The sequence below is a fragment of the Rutidosis leptorrhynchoides genome, chromosome 4, assembly GCF_046630445.1.
Source record: "Rutidosis leptorrhynchoides isolate AG116_Rl617_1_P2 chromosome 4, CSIRO_AGI_Rlap_v1, whole genome shotgun sequence".
In the NCBI taxonomy this organism is placed as follows: domain Eukaryota; kingdom Viridiplantae; phylum Streptophyta; class Magnoliopsida; order Asterales; family Asteraceae; genus Rutidosis; species Rutidosis leptorrhynchoides.
The window spans coordinates 571890215-571913538 of NC_092336.1; positions in this window are offsets into that span (position 1 = coordinate 571890215).

The window sequence follows — 23324 nt, forward strand, 5'->3', positions numbered from 1 at the left end:
ATTCTCCTACGTATTTAGCAACATCGGCTTTCATACCCGGCCACCAAAAATGTTTCTTGAGATCCTTGTACATCTTCCCCGTTCCAGGATGTATTGAGTATCTGGTTTTATGAGCTTCTATAAGTACCAATTCTCTCATATCTCCAAATTTTGGTACCCAAATCCTTTCAGCCCTATACCGGGTTCCGTCTTCCCGAATATTAAGATGCTTCTCCGATCCTTTGGGTATTTCATCCTTTAAATTTCCCTCTTTTAAAACTCCTTGTTGCGCCTCCTTTATTTGAGTAGTAAGGTTATTATGAATCATTATATTCATAGATTTTACTCGAATGGGTTCTCTGTCCTTCCTGCTCAAGGCATCGGCTAACACATTTGCCTTCCCCGGGTGGTAACGAATCTCAAAGTCGTAATCATTCAATAATTCAATCCACCTACGCTGCCTCATATTCAGTTGTTTCTGATTAAATATGTGTTGAAGACTTTTGTGGTCGGTATATATAATACTTTTGACCCCATATAAGTAGTGCCTCCAAGTCTTTAATGCAAAAACAACCGCTCCTAATTCCAAATCATGCGTCGTATAATTTTGTTCGTGAAACTTCAATTGTCTAGACGCATAAGCAATCACCTTCGTTCATTGCATTAATACACAACCGAGACCTTGCTTTGATGCGTCACAATAAATCACAAAATCATCATTCCCTTCAGGCAATGACAATATAGGTGCCGTAGTTAGCTTTTTCTTCAATAACTGAAATGCTTTCTCTTGTTCATCATTCCATTCAAATTTCTTCCCTTTATGCGTTAATGCAGTCAAGGGTTTTGCTATTCTGGAAAAGTCTTGGATGAACCTTCTGTAGTAACCAGCTAGTCCTAAAAACTGGCGTATGTGTTTCGGAGTTTTCGGGGTTTCCCACTTTTCAACAGTTTCTATCTTTGCTGGATCCACCTTAATACCTTCTTTGTTCACTATGTGACCGAGGAATTGAACTTCTTCCAACCAAAATGCACACTTTGAAAACTTAGCGTACAATTCTTCATTCCTCAATACTTCTAACACCTTTCTCAAATGTTCACCGTGTTCTTGGTCATTCTTTGAGTAAATAAGTATGTCATCAATGAAAATAATGACAAACTGGTCAAGGTATGGTCCACACACTCGGTTCATAAGGTCCATGAACACAGCTGGTGCATTAGTTAAACCAAATGGCATGACCATAAACTCGTAATGACCGTAACGTGTTCTGAAAGCAGTCTTTAGAATATCATCTTCTTTCACCCGCATTTGATGATACCCGGAACGTAAGTCAATCTTTGAATAAACAGACGAGCCTCGTAGTTGATCAAATAAGTCGTCGATTCTCGGTAGTGGGTAGCGGTTCTTGATGGTAAGTTTGTTCAACTCTCGGTAGTCGATACACAACCTGAATGTACCATCTTTCTTCTTGACAAACAAAACAGGAGCTCCCCACGGTGATGTACTTGGTCGAATGAAACCACGTTCTAAAAGTTCTTGTAATTGGCTTTGCAGTTCTTTCATCTCGCTGGGTGCGAGTCTGTAAGGAGCACGAGCTATTGGTGCAGCTCCTGGTACAAGATCTATTTGAAATTCAACGGATCGATGTGGGGGTAATCCCGGTAATTCTTTCGGAAATACATCGGGAAATTCTTTGGCAATGGGAACATCATTGATGCTCTTTTCTTCAGTTTGTACTTTCTCGACGTGTGCTAGAACAACATAGCAACCTTTTCTTATTAGTTTTCGTGCCTTCAAATTACTAATAAGATGTAGCTTCGTGTTGCCCTTTTCTCCGTACACCATTAAGGGTTTTCCTTTTTCTCGTATAATGCGAATTGCATTTTTGTAACAAACAATCTCTGCTTTCACTTCTTTCAACCAGTCCATAACGATTATCACATCAAAACTCCCTAACTCTACTGGTATCAAATCAATCTTAAATGTTTCGCTAACCAGTTTAATTTCTCGATTCCGACATATATTATCTGCTGAAATTAATTTACCATTTGCTAATTCGAGTAAAAATTTACTATCCAAAGGCGTCAATGGACAACTTAATTTAGCACAAAAATCTCTACTCATATAGCTTCTATCCGCACCCGAATCAAATAAAACGTAAGCAGATTTATTCTCAATAAGAAACGTACCCGTAACAAGCTCCGGGTCTTCCTGTGCCTCTGCCGTATTAATATTGAAAACTCTTCCGCGGCCTTGTCCATTCGTGTTCTCCTGGTTCGGGCAATTTCTAATAATGTGGCCCGGTTTTCCACATTTATAACAAACTACATTGGCATAACTTGCTCCGACACTACTTGCTCCGCCATTACTCGTTCCGACACCATTTGTTCCTTTCGTTCTATTAACCCCTGGTCCGTAGACCTCACACTTCGCTGCGCTATGACCATTTCTTTAACACTTGTTGCAAAATTTGGTGCAGAACCCCGAGTGATACTTTTCACACCTTTGGCATAGCTGCTTCTGATTGTTGTTGTTGTTGCGGTTATTATTGTTGTTGGGATGATTGTTGTAGTTGCTGTTGTTGTTGTTGTTGTTGTTGTTGTTGTTGTTGTTGGGCCGTTTGTTGTAGTTGCGATTGATGCTACGATTATTGGGATAATTGTTGCGATTATTGTTGTAATTGCTGTTGTTGTTGTATTGGTGATTCTTATCACCGTTTTCCTCCCACTTTCTTTTGACTTGCTTCACATTGGCCTCTTCAGCAGTCTGTTCTTTAATTCTTTCTTCAATCTGGTTCACTAGTTTGTGAGCCATTCTACATGCCTGTTGTATGGAGGCGGGCTCGTGTGAACTTATATCTTCTTGGATTCTTTCCGGTAATCCTTTCACAAACGCGTCGATCTTCTCTTCTTCATCTTCGAATGCTCCCGGACACAATAGGCACAATTCTGTGAATCGTCTTTCGTACGTGGTAATATCAAATCCTTGGGTTCGTAACCCTCTAAGTTCTGTCTTGAGCTTATTGACCTCGGTTCTGGGACGGTACTTCTCGTTCATCAAGTGCTTGAATGCTGACCACGGTAGTGCGTACGCATCGTCTTGTCCCACTTGCTCTAGATAGGTATTCTACCATGTTAACGCAGAACCTGTGAAGGTATGCGTAGCGTACTTCACTTTGTCCTCTTCAGTACACTTACTTATGGCAAACACCGATTCGACCTTCTCGGTCCACCGTTTCAATCTGATCGGTCCTTCGGTTCCATCAAATTCCAAAGGTTTGCAGGCAGTGAATTCTTTGTAGGTGCATCCTACACGATTTCCTGTACTGCTAGATCCAAGGTTATTGTTGGTATGTAGCGCATCCTGTACTGCGGCTATGTTTGAAGCTAGAAAAGTACGGAATTCCTCTTCATTCATATTCACGGTGTGTCGAGTAGTCGATGCCATTTCCTTCAAAATAGTCAAATGGAACAAGTTAATCATACAGAATATTAAGAGTAGTTAATAGTATTTCGTAGCATAATATGAACTCATTTATAAAAGCTTTTTCTTCATATTAGCATTTTATAAGTTTAAATTCGTGTAGTACCTACCCGTTAAGTTCATACTTAGTAGCTAATATACAATTCAACTACTACAATTCTATATGAAAAACCGATTATAATAATATTTCGCGTTCAAACTTTTACACAATATTTTACAAACTTACAATACCGCTTATTTTACATATAGCATGAAATATAGCACACAATAAATTTGATACAAGATGGTTGTGAAGATAATTCTAGCTAGTACACAAGTCGTTCAGCAAAGGCAATAAAGACACGTAATTCATACGTCCAGAAAAAAGTCATGCATTCTGGTTTTACTAAGATTACTTCCCATCCTTGGTCTTGTGGAACATAACCGTTATGGCCGTTGATAATACAGCGTGTTGTAACGTCGTCAAAGGGACGAGGGTTACGTAATGTCCAACAGTCCCGTAACAATCTAAAAACCTCATTTCTTACCCCAATTACCGACTCCGTCACTTGTGGGAACGTTTTGTTTAATAGTTGTAGGCCGATGTTCTTGTTCTCACTTTGGTGAGAAGCGAACATTACTAATCCGTAAGCATAACATGCTTCTTTATGTTGCATGTTAGCCGCTTTTTCTAAATCACGAAGTCCAATATTCGGATATATTGAGTCAAAATAATTTCTTAACCCATTACGTAAAATAGCATTTGGGTTCCCCGCAATATATGCGTCAAAGTAAACACATCGTAACTTATGGATTTCCCAATGTGATATCCCCCATCTTTCGAACGAAAGCCTTTTATAAACCAAGGCATTCTTGGAACGTTCTTCGAATGTCTTACAAACTGATCTCGCCTTAAATAGTTGTGCCGAAGAATTCTGACCGATTCTAGACAAGATTTCATCAATCATGTCTCCGGGTAGGTCTCTTAAAATATTGGGTTGTCTATCCATTTTGTGTTTTTATACTGTAAAATAGACAAGAGTTAGATTCATAAAAAAAAATACTTATTAATACAAGCAATTTTTACATATATCATAAAGCATAAGCACACTATATTACTTATATTACACCACACGAATACAACTATCTTATTCCGACTCGCTTGTTTCTACTTCTTCGGTTTTGGTTCGTTTTGCAAAGTTTCTAGGGATATATGATGTTCCCCTAATACGAGCCGTCGTTATCCACATTGGTTTAGAAAAACCTGGTGGTTTAGAGGTTCCCGGGTCATTGTTACAACTTAAGGACTTCGGGGGTTGACGATACATATAAAGTTCATCGGGGTTGGAATTAGATTTCTCTATTTTTATGCCCTTTCCCTTATTATTTTCTTTTGCCTTTTTAAATTCAGTTGGGGTAATTTCTATAACATCATCGGAATTCTCGTCGGAATCCGATTCATCGGAGAATTGGTAATCCTCCCAATATTTTGCTTTCTTGGCGGAAACACCATTGACCATAATTAACCTTGGTCGGTTGGTTGAGGATTTTCTTTTACTTAACCGTTTTATTATTTCCCCCACCGGTTCTATTTCTTCATCCGGTTCCGATTCTTCTTCCGGTTCCGATTCTTCTTCCGGTTCCGATTCTTCTTCCGGTTCCGACTCTTCTTCCGGTTCCTCTTCGGGAACTTGTGAATCAGTCCACGAATCATTCCAATTTACATTTGACTCTTCATTATTATTAGGTGAGTCAATGGGACTTGTTCTAGAGGTAGACATCTATCACATAATATCAAACGCGTTAAGAGATTTATATATCACATAATATTCACATGTTAAAAATATATAGTTTCCAACAAAATTTGTTAAGCAATCATTTTTCAAGTAAACACGGTCGAAGTCCAGACTCACTAATGCATCCTAACAAACTCGATAAGACACACTAATGCAAAATTCTGGTTCTCTAAGACCAACGCTCTGATACCAACTGAAATGTCCCGTTCTTATTGATTAAAAACGTTCCATATTAATTGATTTCGTTGCGAGGTTTTAACCTCTATATGAGACGTTTTTTCAAAGACTGCATTCATTTTAAAACAAACCATAACCTTTATTTCATCAATAAAGGTTTAAAAAGCTTTACGTAGATTATCAAATAATGATAATCTAAAATATCCTGTTTACACACGACCATTACATAATGGTTTACAATACAAATATGTTACAACAAAATAAGTTTCTTGAATGCAGTTTTTACACAATATCATACAAGCATGGACTCCAAATCTCGTCCTTATTTAAGTATGTGACAGCGGAAGCTCTTAATAATCACCTGAGAATAAACATGCTTAAAACGTCAACAAAAATGTTGGTGAGTTATAGGTTTAACCTATATATATCAAATCGTAACAATAGACCACAAGATTTCATATTTCAATACACATCCCATACATAGAGATAAAAATCATTCATATGGTGAACACCTGGTAACCGACATTAACAAGATGCATATTTAAGAATATCCCCATCATTCCGGGACACCCTTCGGATATGATATAAATTTCGAAGTACTAAAGCATCCGGTACTTTGGATGGGGTTTGTTAGGCCCAATAGATCTATCTTTAGGATTCGCGTCAATTAGGGTGTCTGTTCCCTAATTCTTAGATTACCAGACTTAATAAAAAGGGGCATATTCGATTTCAATAATTCAACCATAGAATGTAGTTTCACGTACTTGTGTCTATTTTGTAAATCATTTATAAAACCTGCATGTATTCTCATCCCAAAAATATTAGATTTTAAAAGTGGGACTATAACTCACTTTCACAGATTTTTACTTCGTCGGGAAGTAAGACTTGGCCACTGGTTGATTCACGAACCTATAACAATATATACATATATATCAAAGTATGTTCAAAATATATTTACAACACTTTTAATATATTTTGATGTTTTAAGTTTATTAAGTCACCTGTCCTCGTTAGTAACCTACAACTAGTTGTCCACGGTTAGATGTACAAAAATAAATCGATAAATATTATCTTGAATCAATCCACGACCCAGTGTATACGTATCTCAGTATTGATCACAACTCAAACTATATATATTTTGGAATCAACCTCAACCCTGTATAGCTAACTCCAACATTCACATATAGAGTGTCTATGGTTGTTCCGAAATATATATAGATGTGTCGACATGATAGGTCGAAACATTGTATACATGTCTATGGTATCTCAAGATTACATAATATACAATACAAGTTGATTAAGTTATGGTTGGAATAGATTTGTTACCAATTTTCACGTAGCTAAAATGAGAAAAATTATCCAATCTTGTTTTACCCATAACTTCTTCATTTTAAATCCATTTTGAGTGAATCAAATTGCTATGGTTTTATATTGAACTCTATTTTATGAATCTAAACAGAAAAGTATAGGTTTATAGTCGGAAAAATAAGTTACAAGTCATTTTTGTAAAGGTAGTCATTTCAGTCGAAAGAACGACGTCTAGATGACCATTTTAGAAAACATACTTCCACTTTGAGTTTAACCATAATTTTTGGATATAGTTTCATGTTCATAATAAAAATCATTTTCTCAGAATAACAACTTTTAAATCAAAGTTTATCATAGTTTTTAATTAACTAACCCAAAACAGCCCGCGGTGTTACAACGACGGCGTAAATCCGGTTTTACGGTGTTTTTCGTGTTTCCAGGTTTTAAATCATTAAGTTAGCATATCATATAGATATAGAACATGTGTTTAGTTGATTTTAAAAGTCAAGTTATAAGGATTAACTTTTATTTGCGAACAAGTTTAGAATTAACTAAACTATGTTCTAGTGATTACAAGTTTAAACCTTCGAATAAGATAGCTTTATATATATGAATTGAATGATGTTATGAACATCATTACTACCTTAAGTTCCTTGGATAAACCTACTGTAAAAGAGAAAAATGGATCTAGCTTCAACGGATCCTTGGATGGCTCGAAGTTCTTGAAGCAGAATCATGACACGAAAACAAGTTCAAGTAAGATCATCACTTGAAATAAGATTGTTATAGTTATAGAAATTGAACCAAAGTTTGAATATGATTATTACCTTGTATTAGAATGATAACCTAATGTAAGAAACAAGGATTTCTTGAGGTTGGATGATCACCTTACAAGATTGGAAGTGAGCTAGCAAACTTGAAAGTATTCTTGATTTTATGTAACTAGAACTTGTAGAATATATGAAGAACACTTAGAACTTGAAGATAGAACTTGAGAGAGATCAATTAGATGAAGAAAATTGAAGAATGAAAGTGTTTGTAGGTGTTTTTGGTCATTGGTGTATGGATTAGATATAAAGGATATGTAATTTTGTTTTCATGTAAATAAGTCATGAATGATTACTCATATTTTTGTAATTTTATGAGATATTTCATGCTAGTTGCCAAATGATGGTTCCCACATGTGTTAGGTGACTCACATGGGCTGCTAAGAGCTGATCATTGGAGTGTATATACCAATAGTACATACATCTAAAAGTTGTGTATTGTACGAGTACGAATACGGGTGCATACGAGTAGAATTGTTGATGAAACTGAACGAGGATGTAATTGTAAGCATTTTTGTTAAGTAGATGTATTTTGATAAGTGTATTGAAGTGTTTCAAAAGTGTATAAATACATATTAAAACACTACATGTATATACATTTTAACTGAGTCGTTAAGTCATCGTTAGTCGTTACATGTAAGTGTTGTTTTGAAACCTTTAGGTTAACGATCATGTTAAATGTTGTTAACCCAATGTTTATAATATCAAATGAGATTTTAAATTATTATATTATCATGATATTATCATGTATGAATATCTCTTAATATGATATATATACATTAAATGTCTTTACAACGATAATCGTTACATATATGTCTCGTTTAAAAATCATTAAGTTAGTAGTCTTGTTTTTACATATGTAGTTCATTGTTAATATACTTAATGATATGTTTACTTATCATAGTATCATGTTAACTATATATATATCCATATATATGTCATCATATAGTTTTTACAAGTTTTAACGTTCGTGAATCACCGGTCAACTTGGGTGGTCAATTGTCTATATGAAACATATTTAAATTAATCAAGTCTTAACAAGTTTGATTGCTTAACATGTTGGAAACATTTAATCATGTAAATATCAATCTCAATTAATATATATAAACATGGAAAAGTTCTGGTCACTACAGATACGATGGAGAGACTTGCTCAATTATACATCAAAGAGGTTGTATCTCGTCATGGTGTACCTTTATCGATCATCTCAGATCGCGATCCCCGTTTTGCTTCCAGATTTTGGAGTTCTTTGCAAGAAGCCATGGGAACCCGTCTCGACATAAGTACTGCTTATCACCCACAGACCGACGGGCAAAGTGAACGAACAATTCAGACCTTGGAGGACTTGTTGCGTGCATGTGTCATTGATTTTAGAAAGGCCTGGGAAAGGTATTTGCCGTTAGCCGAATTTTCGTACAACAACAGTTATCACTCGAGCATTAATGCTGCACCTTTTGAAGCGTTGTATGGCCGCATGTGCCGATCTCCTATTTGTTGGGCCGAGGTAGGCGAAAAGCAAATCACCAGACCCGAGGTAGTCCATGAAACAACGGAGAAGATTGCTCAGATTCAAGCTAGACTTAAGACTACCCGCGATCGTCAAAAGAGTTATGCCGATCTTAAATGTAAAGACTTTGAATTCAACGTTGGTGACCGTGTGATGTTGAAGGTTGCACCTTGGAAAGGTGTGATTCGCTTTGGAAAACGTGGAAAGTTGAACCCACGATACATTGGTCCTTTTGAAATCTTGGAACGTGTCAGACCCGTTGCTTACCGTTTGGATCTTCCAACTCAATTGAGCTCAGTTCATCCTACCTTCCACGTGTCAAACTTGAAGAAGTGTCTTGCTGCACCCGAACTTATCATACCACTGGAAGAACTTACGATTGATGATAAACTCCACTTTGTGGAAGAACCTGTTGAAATTTTGGATCGTGAGATCAAAACTTTAAAACGCAACAAGATTCCGATCGTCCGAGTATGATGGAATGCCAAACGAGGACCTGAGTTTACTTGGGAGCGAGAGGATCAAATGATGCAGAAGTATCCTCACCTTTTCCCGACTCCTCCAACTACCTCAGCTTAAAATTTCAGGACGAAATTTTATTTAACATGTGGGTAATGTAACGACCCTGGATTTTCCAACGTTTACTTATTAATATTTTTTATTAATACTTGTGATTAAATGAATGTATTGTTATACATTTACTTGTTACCATACTTGACTTTAAATGCCCGTTTGTGACACACGTACATTACACGAATAATATTTTTGAGTATTATTTACATTCATGATTAATTTTATTAATCATTTTAAGTAACTAAGGTTATTAGTTAATTACTTGGGCTTTTATTGGATTATTATTTATTTGGACTTGGGTTTATTTATTTAACTTGTTACATACATACATACTTGGGCTTTTTTGTAATGACCCGGAATTTTCCGACCAAATTATACTTATGAGGTTAATATTTAAATAAATTAAACCATACCAACATGATAAGCAATCCAAATTGTTGAGACTTGTGTTTTTGAAAAGAGTTTTACACAACGTTTGACCGTCCAATATGACCGATGATATCACGAACTATATAACATACGATAATTATACGTTTGTGTATATATATGTATTTATATATATATTTAACATGATCTAAGGATGGTTTAACATCTCATTGTGTACTAATGACAATGAGTTATAAGTATATTTTAAAACTACTAACTTAAGTTTTCAAAACGATAACTATACGTAACATTCTTTGATATATATACTTATAATCTATAATGCTTATACATGTATCGTATATATAATGTATTTAATCACTTTTTAAGGACTTAAATACATAAAACAATATAAGTATATTCACAAAAGATAGCTATATTTGAATTCTCGTTCCGTTTCCTCAAGATTTCTATACGTATATCTAGGGTACATGTACACGTATCATACCCAGCTTCTATACGTATTTACTATTGGTATATACACATCAAATTAACATCCTAATCAACATTATTACTGCCCTAGATATGAGGTAACTAGAATTTGTCAAGTAGTATGAATTATTAGTAAGAAAACAAAATTAGGAATCCTTTTCTTTCTTTATAAACTAAAAACGTTTTTATAAATGAACACCATTTCTTCACTCCATTTTCTCATACCTACACCCTCATTTCTCTCTCAAAATACTCCTAACTTCATACTTGATCATCTCTAAACATTTTCCCCATCATATAGCTTCAATTACAAGCCTTAAACACCATAAGAAAACTCTTTCAAGAACATATCAAAATAACCACCCATTTGAAGAAGTTTACTTCCAACCTTTTGATCTAACTCCACCACTCTTTGATTCCAAGATTATTTCTTATCTTTTGCAGTAACTTTATCCAAGTAACTTGAGGTAGTAACCTTGTTCACAATCTTATTCAATTCATATTCATATAGCTATCTTATTTTGTGGTATAAAATTTTAACAACAAGAACATAGTTTGAATGATTTCAAACTTGTTCGCAAACTAAATAGATCCTTCTAACTTGACTTTTAAAACACTTCAAGACCTGTAATATATCATAATGATATGCTAACCTAACAAGATATAACTTGGTTTTACAAAGAACATCTTAAAAACTGAATCTACGTCGTCGGAGTGCAACCGGGGGCTGTTTTGGTTTGGATAATTAAAAACCATCTTGAACTTTGAATTGGAAGTTCATGTTCTGGAAAAATGATATTTCTTATGAATATGTTAACACATAAAAATTTCATGGTTTAACTCAAAGTGTAAGTATTTTTAGAAAAATGATCATTAAATGTTGTTTTTATGATGGAAAATGATCACTTTCATAAGTTTCACCAAAGTTTGACCTATAACCTATGATTTCGAATACAAACTAAGGTATTTCAATTCATATTCTTAAAATTTGACTCGATCCAAGGAAGTGGCAAGTTGAACCAACAAAAACGGAGTTGTAATGAAGAAACTACGACTAAAACAAGATTGGGTATCCGAAGCTAGTTTAGCGGCGAAAATATTTGGAGAAAAAGTAAATTAATCATATCTTTTCTAATTAATATGATATTTTATATATAATTACTTATGATTTGATTTTATATATTTCAGGACCACCCGTAAACAACACGAGAAGATTAATCATAAGACCTCATGATTGTACGCAACACGTCATTTGACAACACGGTACTTTATGTATGCAACACGTCATTTGACAACATGGTACCATGGGTCGAGATTAATTCTGATCAATACGAATATGATGGGGTCTTTATTTATTTTATTTAAGCAACTAATTGTGGACCACTAACATCGAACTGCTAACTACGAACTAAGAAAATATTAAAAGTATTAAAAGTATATATATATATGTAACGATTACTTAAAAAGAAAATATGTTGATATATTATATATATGGCTAGGTTCGTGATATCTATTGGAGACCAAGTCGAATTAAATACCTTCAAGGCAAAAGTGAGTTTCATTTGCTCCCTTTTTAATTGCTTTTGCAATATATATTTTTGGGCTGAGAATACATGCGCTGCTTTTATAAATGTTTACAAAATAGACACAAGTACTTAAAAATATATTCTACGTTGAGTTGTACCACTGGCATATTTCCCTGTAGCTTGGTAACTACTATTTACATGAGTATTGTAAACGCGAATCCTGTTGATAGATCTATCGGGCCTGACAACCCCAACCGGACTGGACGACCAGTATTCAACGGTTGCACAGTACTTCGTTTTGGTGACTACACTTGGTACGGTGTAGTGAGATTTCATAATAAAGGGAATATGCGATTTCATAATAAAGGGAAAGACTTCAACAGCTTAAAATTTCGGGACGAAATTTATTTAACGGGTAGGTACTGTAGTGACCTGAACTTTTTCATGTTTATATATATTAATTGAGATTGATATTTACATGATTAAATTTTTCCAACATGTTAAGCATTCAAACTTGTTAAGACTTGATTAATTGAAATATGTTTCATATAGACAATTGACCACCCAAGTTGATCGGTGATTCACGAACGTTAAAACTTGTAAAAACTAAATGATGACATATATATGGATATATATATAGTTAACATGATACTATTATAAGAAAACATATCATAAAGTATATTAACAATGAACTACATATGTAAAAACAAGACTACTAACTTAATGATTTTTAAACGAGACATATATGTAACGATTATCGTTGTAAAGACATTTAATGTATATATATCATATTAAGAGATATTCATACATGATAATATCATGATAATATAATAATTTAAAATCTCATTTGATATTATAAACATTGGGTTAACAACATTTAACAAGATCGTTAACCTAAAGGTTTCAAAACAACACTTACATGTAACGACTAACGATGACTTAACGACTCAGTTAAAATGTATATACATGTAGTGTTTTAATATGTATTTATACACTTTTGAAAGACTTCAATACACTTATCAAAATACTTCTACTTAACAAAAATGCTTACAATTACATCCTCGTTCAGTTTCATCAACAATTCTACTCGTATGCACCCGTATTCGTACTCGTACAATACACAGCTTTTAGATGTATGTACTATTGGTATATACACTCCAATGATCAGCTCTTAGCAGCCCATGTGAGTCACCTAACACATGTGGGAACCATCATTTGGCAACTAGCATGAAATATCTCATAAAATTACAAAAATATGAGTAATCATTCATGACTTATTTACATGAAAACAAAATTACATATCCTTTATATCTAATCCATACACCAACGACCAAAAACACCTACAAACACTTTCATTCTTCAATTTTCTTCATCTAATTGATCTCTCTCAAGTTCTATCTTCAAGTTCTAAGTGTTCTTCATAAATTCCAAAAGTTCTAGTTTCATAAAATCAAGAATACTTTCAAGTTTGCTAGCTCACTTCTAATCTTGTAAGGTGATCATCCAACCTCAAGAAATCTTTGTTTCTTACAGTAGGTTATCATTCTAATACAAGGTAATAATCATATTCAAACTTTGGTTCAATTTCTATAACTATAACAATCTTATTTCAAGTGATGATCTTACTTGAACTTGTTTTCGTGTCATGATTCTGCTTCAAGAACTTCGAGCCATCCAAGGATCCGTTGAAGCTAGATCCATTTTTCTCTTTTCCAGTAGGTTTATCCAAGGAACTTAAGGTAGTAATGATGTTCTTAACATCATTCGATTCATATACATAAAGCTATCTTATTCGAAGGTTTAAACTTGTAATCACTAGAACATAGTTTAGTTAATTCTAAACTTGTTCGCAAACAAAAGTTAATCCTTCTAACTTGACTTTTAAAATCAACTAAACACATGTTATATATCTATATGATATGCTAACTTAATGATTTAAAACCTGGAAACACGAAAAACACCGTAAAACCGGATTTACGCCGTCGTAGTAACACCGCGGGCTGTTTTGGGTTAGTTAATTAAAAACTATGATAAACTTTGATTTAAAAGTTGTTATTCTGAGAAAATGATTTTTATTATAAACATGAAACTATATCCAAAAATTATGGTTAAACTCAAAGTGGAAGTATGTTTTCTAAAATGGTCATCTAGACGTCGTTCTTTCGACTGAAATGACTACCTTTACAAAAACGACTTGTAACTTATTTTTCCGACTATAAACCTATACTTTTTCTGTTTATATTCATAAAATAGAGTTCAATATGAAATCATAGCAATTTGATTCACTCAAAACGGATTTAAAATGAAGAAGTTATGGGTAAAACAAGATTGGATAATTTTTCTCATTTTAGCTACGTGAAAATTGGTAACAAATATATTCCAACCATAACTTAATCAACTTGTATTGTATATTATGTAATCTTGAGATACCATAGACACGTATACAATGTTTCGACCTATCATGTCGACACATCTATATATATTTCGGAACAACCATAGACACTCTATATGTGAATGTTGGAGTTAGCTATACAGGGTTGAGGTTGATTCCAAAATATGTATAGTTTGAGTTGTGATCAATACTGAGATACGTATACACTGGGTCGTGGATTGATTCAAGATAATATTTATCGATTTATTTCTGTATATCTAACTGTGGACAACTAGTTGTAGGTTACTAACGAGGACAGCTGACTTAATAAACTTAAAACATCAAAATATATTAAAAGTGTTGTAAATATATTTTGAACATACTTTGATATATATGTATATATTGTTATAGGTTCGTGAATCAACCAGTGGCCAAGTCTTACTTCTCGACGAAGTAAAAATCTGTGAAAGTGAGTTATAGTCCCACTTTTAAAATCTAATATTTTTGGGATGAGAATACATGCAGGTTTTATAAATGATTTACAAAATAGACACAAGTACGTGAAACTACATTCTATGGTTGAATTATCGAAATCGAATATGCCCCTTTTTATTAAGTCTGGTAATCTAAGAATTAGGGAACAGACACCCTAATTGACGCGAATCCTAAAGATAGATCTATTGGGCTTAACAAACCCCATCCAAAGTACCGGATGCTTTAGTACTTCGAAATTTATATCATATCCGAAGGGTGTCCCGGAATGATGGGGATATTCTTATATATGCATCTTGTTAATGTCGGTTACCAGGTGTTCACCATATGAATGATTTTTATCTCTATGTATGGGATGTGTATTGAAATATGAAATCTTGTGGTCTATTGTTACGATTTGATATATATAGGTTAAACCTATAACTCACCAACATTTTTGTTGACGTTTTAAGCATGTTTATTCTCAGGTGATTATTAAGAGCTTCCGCTGTCGCATACTTAAATAAGGACAAGATTTGGAGTCCATGCTTGTATGATATTGTGTAAAAACTGCATTCAAGAAACTTATTTTGTTGTAACATATTTGTATTGTAAACCATTATGTAATGGTCGTGTGTAAACAGGATATTTTAGATTATCATTATTTGATAATCTACGTAAAGCTTTTTAAACCTTTATTGATGAAATAAAGGTTATGGTTTGTTTTAAAATGAATGCAGTCTTTGAAAAACGTCTCATATAGAGGTCAAAACCTCGCAACGAAATCAATTAATATGGAACGTTTTTAATCAATAAGAACGGGACATTTCACATTTCATCCACCAAATTGCCCTCTTGGCGATGAACCTGAAGCACTTACCGGCGAACCTATTCGAAACACCATTTTCTCTCTCATTTCTAGAGTATCTCATCACGATTATATACTATCCCATATTACAAATCTTGTTCATTCGCTCACTCCAACCGCCAATCATCCCGGTGTACTAGCAGAAGTTAACGAACTTCGCGCTCGCGTGACGGCTTTGGAGAACATGGTGCGAAGGTTTCAAACACCAGCAGCAGCACCAGCAGCATAATCAGCACCACCATCAATAACATCAACAATACCATCATCACCACTAACAAATAACATCCGCATCACACGTCTCGACATCATAATCTGTCCCACAAACATCAACATCATACGCACCATAGATACCAAGGAGTACCAACAATAATGAATGATGAAGTATTGATCCATAACTTCATTGATATTCTGCGAAGAATATGTGGTTTCAAAAAGTTTTAGAGATTTCTTATTCTAGCTCAAACCGAAAAGCAAATGAGATTAATATCATATTAACTCATTAAATTCATGATTTCATCTGAAGTAAATATATATGTATATATGTTTTCATAAAGATTGTAATTAAAAGTTCTTTTGTACAAAATATTAATGGTGAAATTTTTTTTTAACGGGTAGGTAATGCCCGAGGAATAATTAGATTTCATCTTAATAAGTTACATTGTACATTCGTCGAAGCTGATTCAATAGTCATTTACTATCCTACTTACAACCACCGATATACGTATCCGTTCACCGCAGAATAACCATTTTCATTCAATTTCATATTTGGATTTTGACTTCCCAGAATCCAACAAGTGGCATATGAAGAAAACATATGACAAAATAAAATCTGTTAGAAACAAACAAATTAACTATGAAAAATTTTGTTAAGAATCCACGCTAACTGTTCCTAGCTAACTGATTACATTTTATTTATCGCAGTTTTATTATCGCAATTTAATTATCGCACTTTTATTTATCATCATTTAATTTCTATAATTATTTTACGCACTTAAATATCGGGACACGTATACAATGTTTTGACATATCATATCGACGCATCTATATATATTATTTGGAATCACCATAGACACTCTATATGCAGTAATGATCGTGTTCTCTATACAGGGTTGAGGTTGTTTCTACAATAATATATATAGTTTGAGTTGTGATCGAGTCTGAGAGGTATACGGGTCACGACACGTATTAATTAATTCGTATATTATATATTAAACTATATATGAATTATTGGATTGTTACTGTGGACTATCGACTGTGGACTAATGACATTGGACAATTAAAATGAATTAAAATATTGATTATAACATATGAAACTAAACATTTCTTCAAGATTGCCACTTGATTTCATCTTAAACCTCATTGTATCTCGACGATTACAATCAGCGTTCAAATCTATCATGATTCTTAAAAACACCTCAATCGAGAGGATAAACCAACCGCACTTCATCTACGGAAGAAAAGATTGATGCATATAGTTATGCACCTGAAAAACCCTCGAAAACTGAGTAAACGTTTGACACGTATCTGTTCTAGTTCCTTTGACATTGTTATTACTGAAGATCGTTTTGCAATCCCTTTCCAAAGTAGCTAATTTTGTCACAACTCCAGCAAGTCACTCCGACTTTTCATCCGAAACAACTTTATTATAACCGCGATATATATGCATATTCTTTATTGTTACTGAGGAACCTTTTATATTCCACAATATTACCATCAGCGATTAATCATTCTAAAAACACAATTCTCCTGAAACTACCTCGGTTTGATAACCGATGACCCAGATCAGTTAACTTTGAAAATACTGACGAAGCAGCATGTTGTAGATGATCTTAATGGCCAAAAGTTTGATGATAAAGAAAGGAGTGTTAGGAACGCTCGATAGAAAATTTAGTACCGAAAAGCGGATTATGTGAAACTATGAAGAAAGCCGTGGATAAATCAAAAAGAATAAGTTTGCCTTCAAAGAATCCAAATGATTCTGTGCCTGCTGAAATCGTTAGCAAACATCTTATTTCTCATTCTAAACCTTCACAGACAAATCTTCTTCATCATCCATTGATATTAGAAATTCTAAGATATTCTCGTATGTTCTATTATAAATATCCTCCATATTTCTGGCGATATTTTCACAACTATTCTTATCTGAGATCATTTATCTCTCCGTAATATCTGCAACATAAAAGAAACTGTGTTAGTTTCTAAATTCTGAAACCTTCGAGTTTAAAATATGAATGTTTTGAAGTAGTGTTGGGAACTGAAGCATGGATTAGTATAATATAATGACACTTGATCAACGTCATTATATTACAGTAAGTCATGCTGAGTTTCTAATGAAGCATGATGATTCACAGTACCGTCATCATGTGCCATTTACACGACTCTTACATTCTATCTAATCTCTAAACATATCAAGAGAATATTTTTCTGGATGACTCGGTCTTCTCCAGGGTATTCTGGTAATTTAACAAATCAAAATCGTTCTATTACCATTTTCTTCTTAGAGCATTAGCTATGTTCATTCTGAATTTCATATCTACGAATTCTGGACCATTACTCGCTTGACTCGAAGTCGGGAAGAGAAAACGAAAGCATGAAGCTCCGAAAAATAATGAAGAATATAAACTTCGATAATAACCCCAAAATTACAAACCGTGTATATCGATGCAGATAACAATATAGAGACACGGGAGAATTAGAAACACTATAAACACAAGAGTATAGTAGAAGTAAATAGATTCTTCTGGTGGTAGATGAAAAAGAAGAATGACAGATATAAAAGTTAGGAGTATATCAAGAATCAGGACTGGATGGAGCATATTGATGAATGCTTTAAAGTAAGAATCAAGGGAGAAAGAATAGAAGGTGTGAGTCATGGAAAATAAGGAAACGAAGGGGTGAATTTATAGTGAAATATCCGACAGAGCAATCGAAACAGATTATTGCATATAATCAAAGAAGATCCTGATTTCCTTAATCACCAAAGAACCAAATCTTATTACGTAAGATTCTCTTTAAATCCCTTAAATCCCGAAAATCAATCATAACTACGTCATCGGTTAAGACGAATATATTTTACTCATCTCACTCTTTTACGATAGTCTCATTTATATTCTTCGCATAATCGAATCGTTTTATCTACATTACTAAATGATGATAAAACTCTATTATCACCTTATATTTGTCATGAAAACCTTCTTATTGTTATCCATAACAATCTCTATCAAATTTCGGGGACGAAATTTCTTTAACGGGTAGGTACTGTAATGACCCAGATTTTTCTGACCAAATTATACTTATGAGATTAATATTTAAATAAATTAAACCATACCAACATGACAAGCAATCCAAATTGTTGAGACTTGTGTTTTTGAAAAGAGTTTTACACAACGTTTGACCGTCCAATATGACCGATGATATCACGAACTATATAACATACGATAATTATACGTTTGTGTATATATATGTATTTATATATATTTAACATGATCTAAGGATGGTTTAACATCTCATTGTGTACTAATGACAATGAGTTCTAAGTATATTTTGAAACTACTAACTTAAGTTTTCAAAACGATAACTATACGTAACATTCTTTGATATATATACTTATAATCTATAATGCTTATACATGTATCGTATATATAATGTATTTAATCACTTTTTAAGGACTTAAATACATAAAACAATATAAGTATATTCACAAAAGATAGCTATATTTGAATTCTCGTTCCGTTTCCTCAAGATTTCTATACGTATATCTAGGGTATATGTACCCGTATCATACCCAGCTTCTATACATATTTACTATTGATATATACACATCAAATCAACATCCTAATCAACATTATTACTACCCTAGATATGAGGTAACTAGAATTTGTCAAGTAGTATGAATTATTAGTAAGAAAACAAAATTAGGAATCCCTTTCTTTCTTTATAAACTAAAAACATTTTTATAAATGAACACCATTTCTTCACTCCATTTTCTCATACCTACACCCTCATTTCTCTCTCAAAATACTCCTAACTTCATACTTGATCATCTCCAAGCATTTTCCCCATCATTTAGCTTCAATTACAAGCCTTAAACACCATAAGAAAACTCTTTCAAGAACATATCAAAATAACCATGCATTTGAAGAAGTTTACTTCCAACCTTTTGATCTAACTCCACCACTCTTTGATTCCAAGATTATTTCTTATCTTTTGCAGTAACTTTGTCCAAGTAACTTGAGGTAGTAACCTTGTTCATAATCTTATTCAATTCATATTCATATAGCTATCTTATTTTGTGGTATAAAATTTTAACAACAAGAACATAGTTTGAATGATTTCAAACTTGTTCGCAAACTAAATAGATCCTTCTAACTTGACTTTTAAAACACTTCAAGACCTGTAATATATCATAATGATATGCTAACCTAACAAGATATAACTTGGTTTTACAAAGAACATCTTAAAAACTGAATCTACGTCGTCGGAGTGCAACCGGGGGCTGTTTTGGGTTGGATAATTAAAAACCATCTTGAACTTTGAATTGGAAGTTCATGTTCTGGAAAAATGATATTTCTTATGAATATGTTAACACATAAAAATTTTATGGTTTAACTCAAAGTGTAAGTATTTTTAGAAAAATGATCATTAAATGTTGTTTTTATGATGGAAAATGATCACTTTCATAAGTTTCACCAAAGTTTGACCTATAACCTATGATTTTGAATACAAACTAAGGTATTTCAGTTCATATTCTTAAAATTTGACTCGATCCAAGGAAGTGGCAAGTTGAACCAACAAAAACGGAGTTGTAATGAAGAAACTACGACTAAAACAAGATTGGGTATCCGAAGCTAGTTTAGCGACGAAAATATTTGGAGAAAAAGTAAATTAATCATATCTTTTCTAATTAATATGATATTTTATATATAATTACTTATGATTTGATTTTATATATTTCAGGACCACCCGTAAACAACACGAGAAGATTAATCATAAGACCTCATGATTGTACGCAACAAGTCATTTGACAACACGGTACTTTATGTACGCAACACGTCATTTGACAACATGGTACCATGGGTCGAGATTAATTCTGATCAATACGAATATGATGGGGTCTTTATTTATTTTATTTAAGCAACTAATTGTGGACCACTAACATGGAACTGCTAACTACGAACTAAGAAAATATTAAAAGTATATATATATGTAACGATTACTTAAAAAGAAAATATGTTGATATATTATATATATGGTTAGGTTCGTGATATCTATCGGAGACCAAGTCGAATTAAATACCTTCAAGGCAAAAGTGAGTTTCATTTGCTCCCTTTTTAATTGCTTTTGCAATATATATTTTTGGGCTGAGAATACATGCGCTGCTTTTATAAATGTTTACAAAATAGACACAAGTACTTAAAAATATATTCTACGTTGAGTTGTACCACTGGCATATTTCCCTGTAGCTTGGTAACTACTATTTACATGAGTATTGTAAACGCGAATCCTGTTGATAGATCTATCGGGCCTGACAACCCCAACCGGACTGGACGACCAGTATTCAACGGTTGCACAGTACTTCGTTTTGGTGACTACACTTGGTACGGTGTAGTGAGATTTCATAATAAAGGGAATATGCGACGTTGATTAAATGTTAAGTATGGTTACCAAGTGCTAAACCACTTAGAATGCTTTACATACACTTGTGAGTGTATTATGTTTATGATTATGAAATCTTGTGGTCTATTAACATATTGAAATGATTGTTATGATAAACCTATGAACTCACCAACCTTTTGGTTGACACTTTAAAGCATGTTTATTCTCAGGTATGTATTAAGTCTTCCGCTGTGCATTTGCTCAATATAAGGACATTACTTGGAGTCGATCATCGCAATGGGACCAAATGTTGATGACTTCGTCCAGGTGGATTAGGACGGGTCTTTTCATTTTTAATTGTACATGGGCTTAGAAACCTACCCTACATACTTAATGAACTTGTTAACCCATCTTTCATGCAAGTATCACATTAAGACCTAACTAATTTGATTAATACTTGTAGGAATCTAGTTGTATGCTTAGTTACACATCTTCCCCATGAACATACATCTTATAACCAACTTTTGAGACCTTTACAAGCATGAGACTTGTGGACATTTCCTTCCCCCTATCCTTGCCAAAACCGTCGGCTTTGTGAGAGACAAAGGAGGATTCAAAATTTTTTTTTACTTATCTACTAGTAACCTCATCTCACTCTCTCACTTTTACACACACACACACACACAAAAATACTTGCATTCTTTTCTCTCTAAGATTGTAAGTAACTTGAACAACTTTCTTCTCTTCTTTTCTCTTGCAAAACCGTGGCCTAACCCACCACTCATCATCATTCTTTTGTTGTTAATTTGTTACTTGTTCTTGGTTGTAGCTTACTTACTTGTTATTGTAGTTATTACTTACTAGTATTTAAGAATCAAACTCTTTAGTTTGTTCTTCTTTTTATCTTGTATTTACAAGAACACACAAGAACTAAACTTTCTAGTTTATGTTCTACATTTAATGTCTTAAAGATTGTAAGTTCATGTGTTGTTAAAATCATACTTGTAATTCATGTTTGTAAACTTAAAGATTACATTCTTAAGGATCAAGCTTTAGCTTGAATCTTTAAAGTATGAACAACCATGACTTGCTACTTGTTTATTTAGCTCATTTCTTCATATTATACACTTTTAAATTTGTGAATCATGATGTTGTTGGTCAAGTGTTACTAGTTAACTTTGATCTCATTTTTCTTGAACAAAAGTTAACTTGAAAGTTCAAGAACATGGAAGTGTAACTTTTTAGTTATAACTTCATACACTTGTGTTAGATTTAACTTAATAACTTTAGATCTAGACTTTTGGGTCTTGGATCTTCAAGATCTAACTAAGAACTATGTTCTACATCTTAAGATCTTGATTAGTTAGTTTACTTTCAAGTTTGTAGTTCAATATTACTTTTACATTTCATGTATGTGTTAAATCTAAGACTTTGATGTAACTTTGGTTCATCAAACTACCTACAACACTTAATTGAGTTGTTCTACATATCTTAGACTTACACAAGTGTTATGATGGTGAAACCTTGGTTAAGATGATGCAAACACATCAACGAGTTGTACACTTGAAGCTATATGCATCAAGGATGAGAACCGTGATAAGCATCGAGTACCAAGAAACCCACCGAAACCTACTGTTTTACTGTTTCTGGGTCTGATCAGTACAACCTGGGCTACTGTAAAGATGATTTTTAGTTAGCTCTATTCGAGTAGATAACTTTTCATTTAGGACTTGTCTTAATCCGAGTAACGGTTTAGGATTTATGGCCCTCCGATCGTCACTATGTCCTTTTAACGTTGTGCTGAAAAATTCTGACCTACTCGCACTTAGACCATCGCCACAGTCAAACGAAGACGAGTTTGATTCTGGAATTTTTACCACAACTAGAGGACTCATATACGGAGCCATGGCCACTGGTCTCACCTTATTTCAGTAGGTATTGAGGCCGTGGTGACTGACCAAAGTCAGTCTTTGTTTTAAACTCTTTTCATGAACGAAACTTACTTTACACC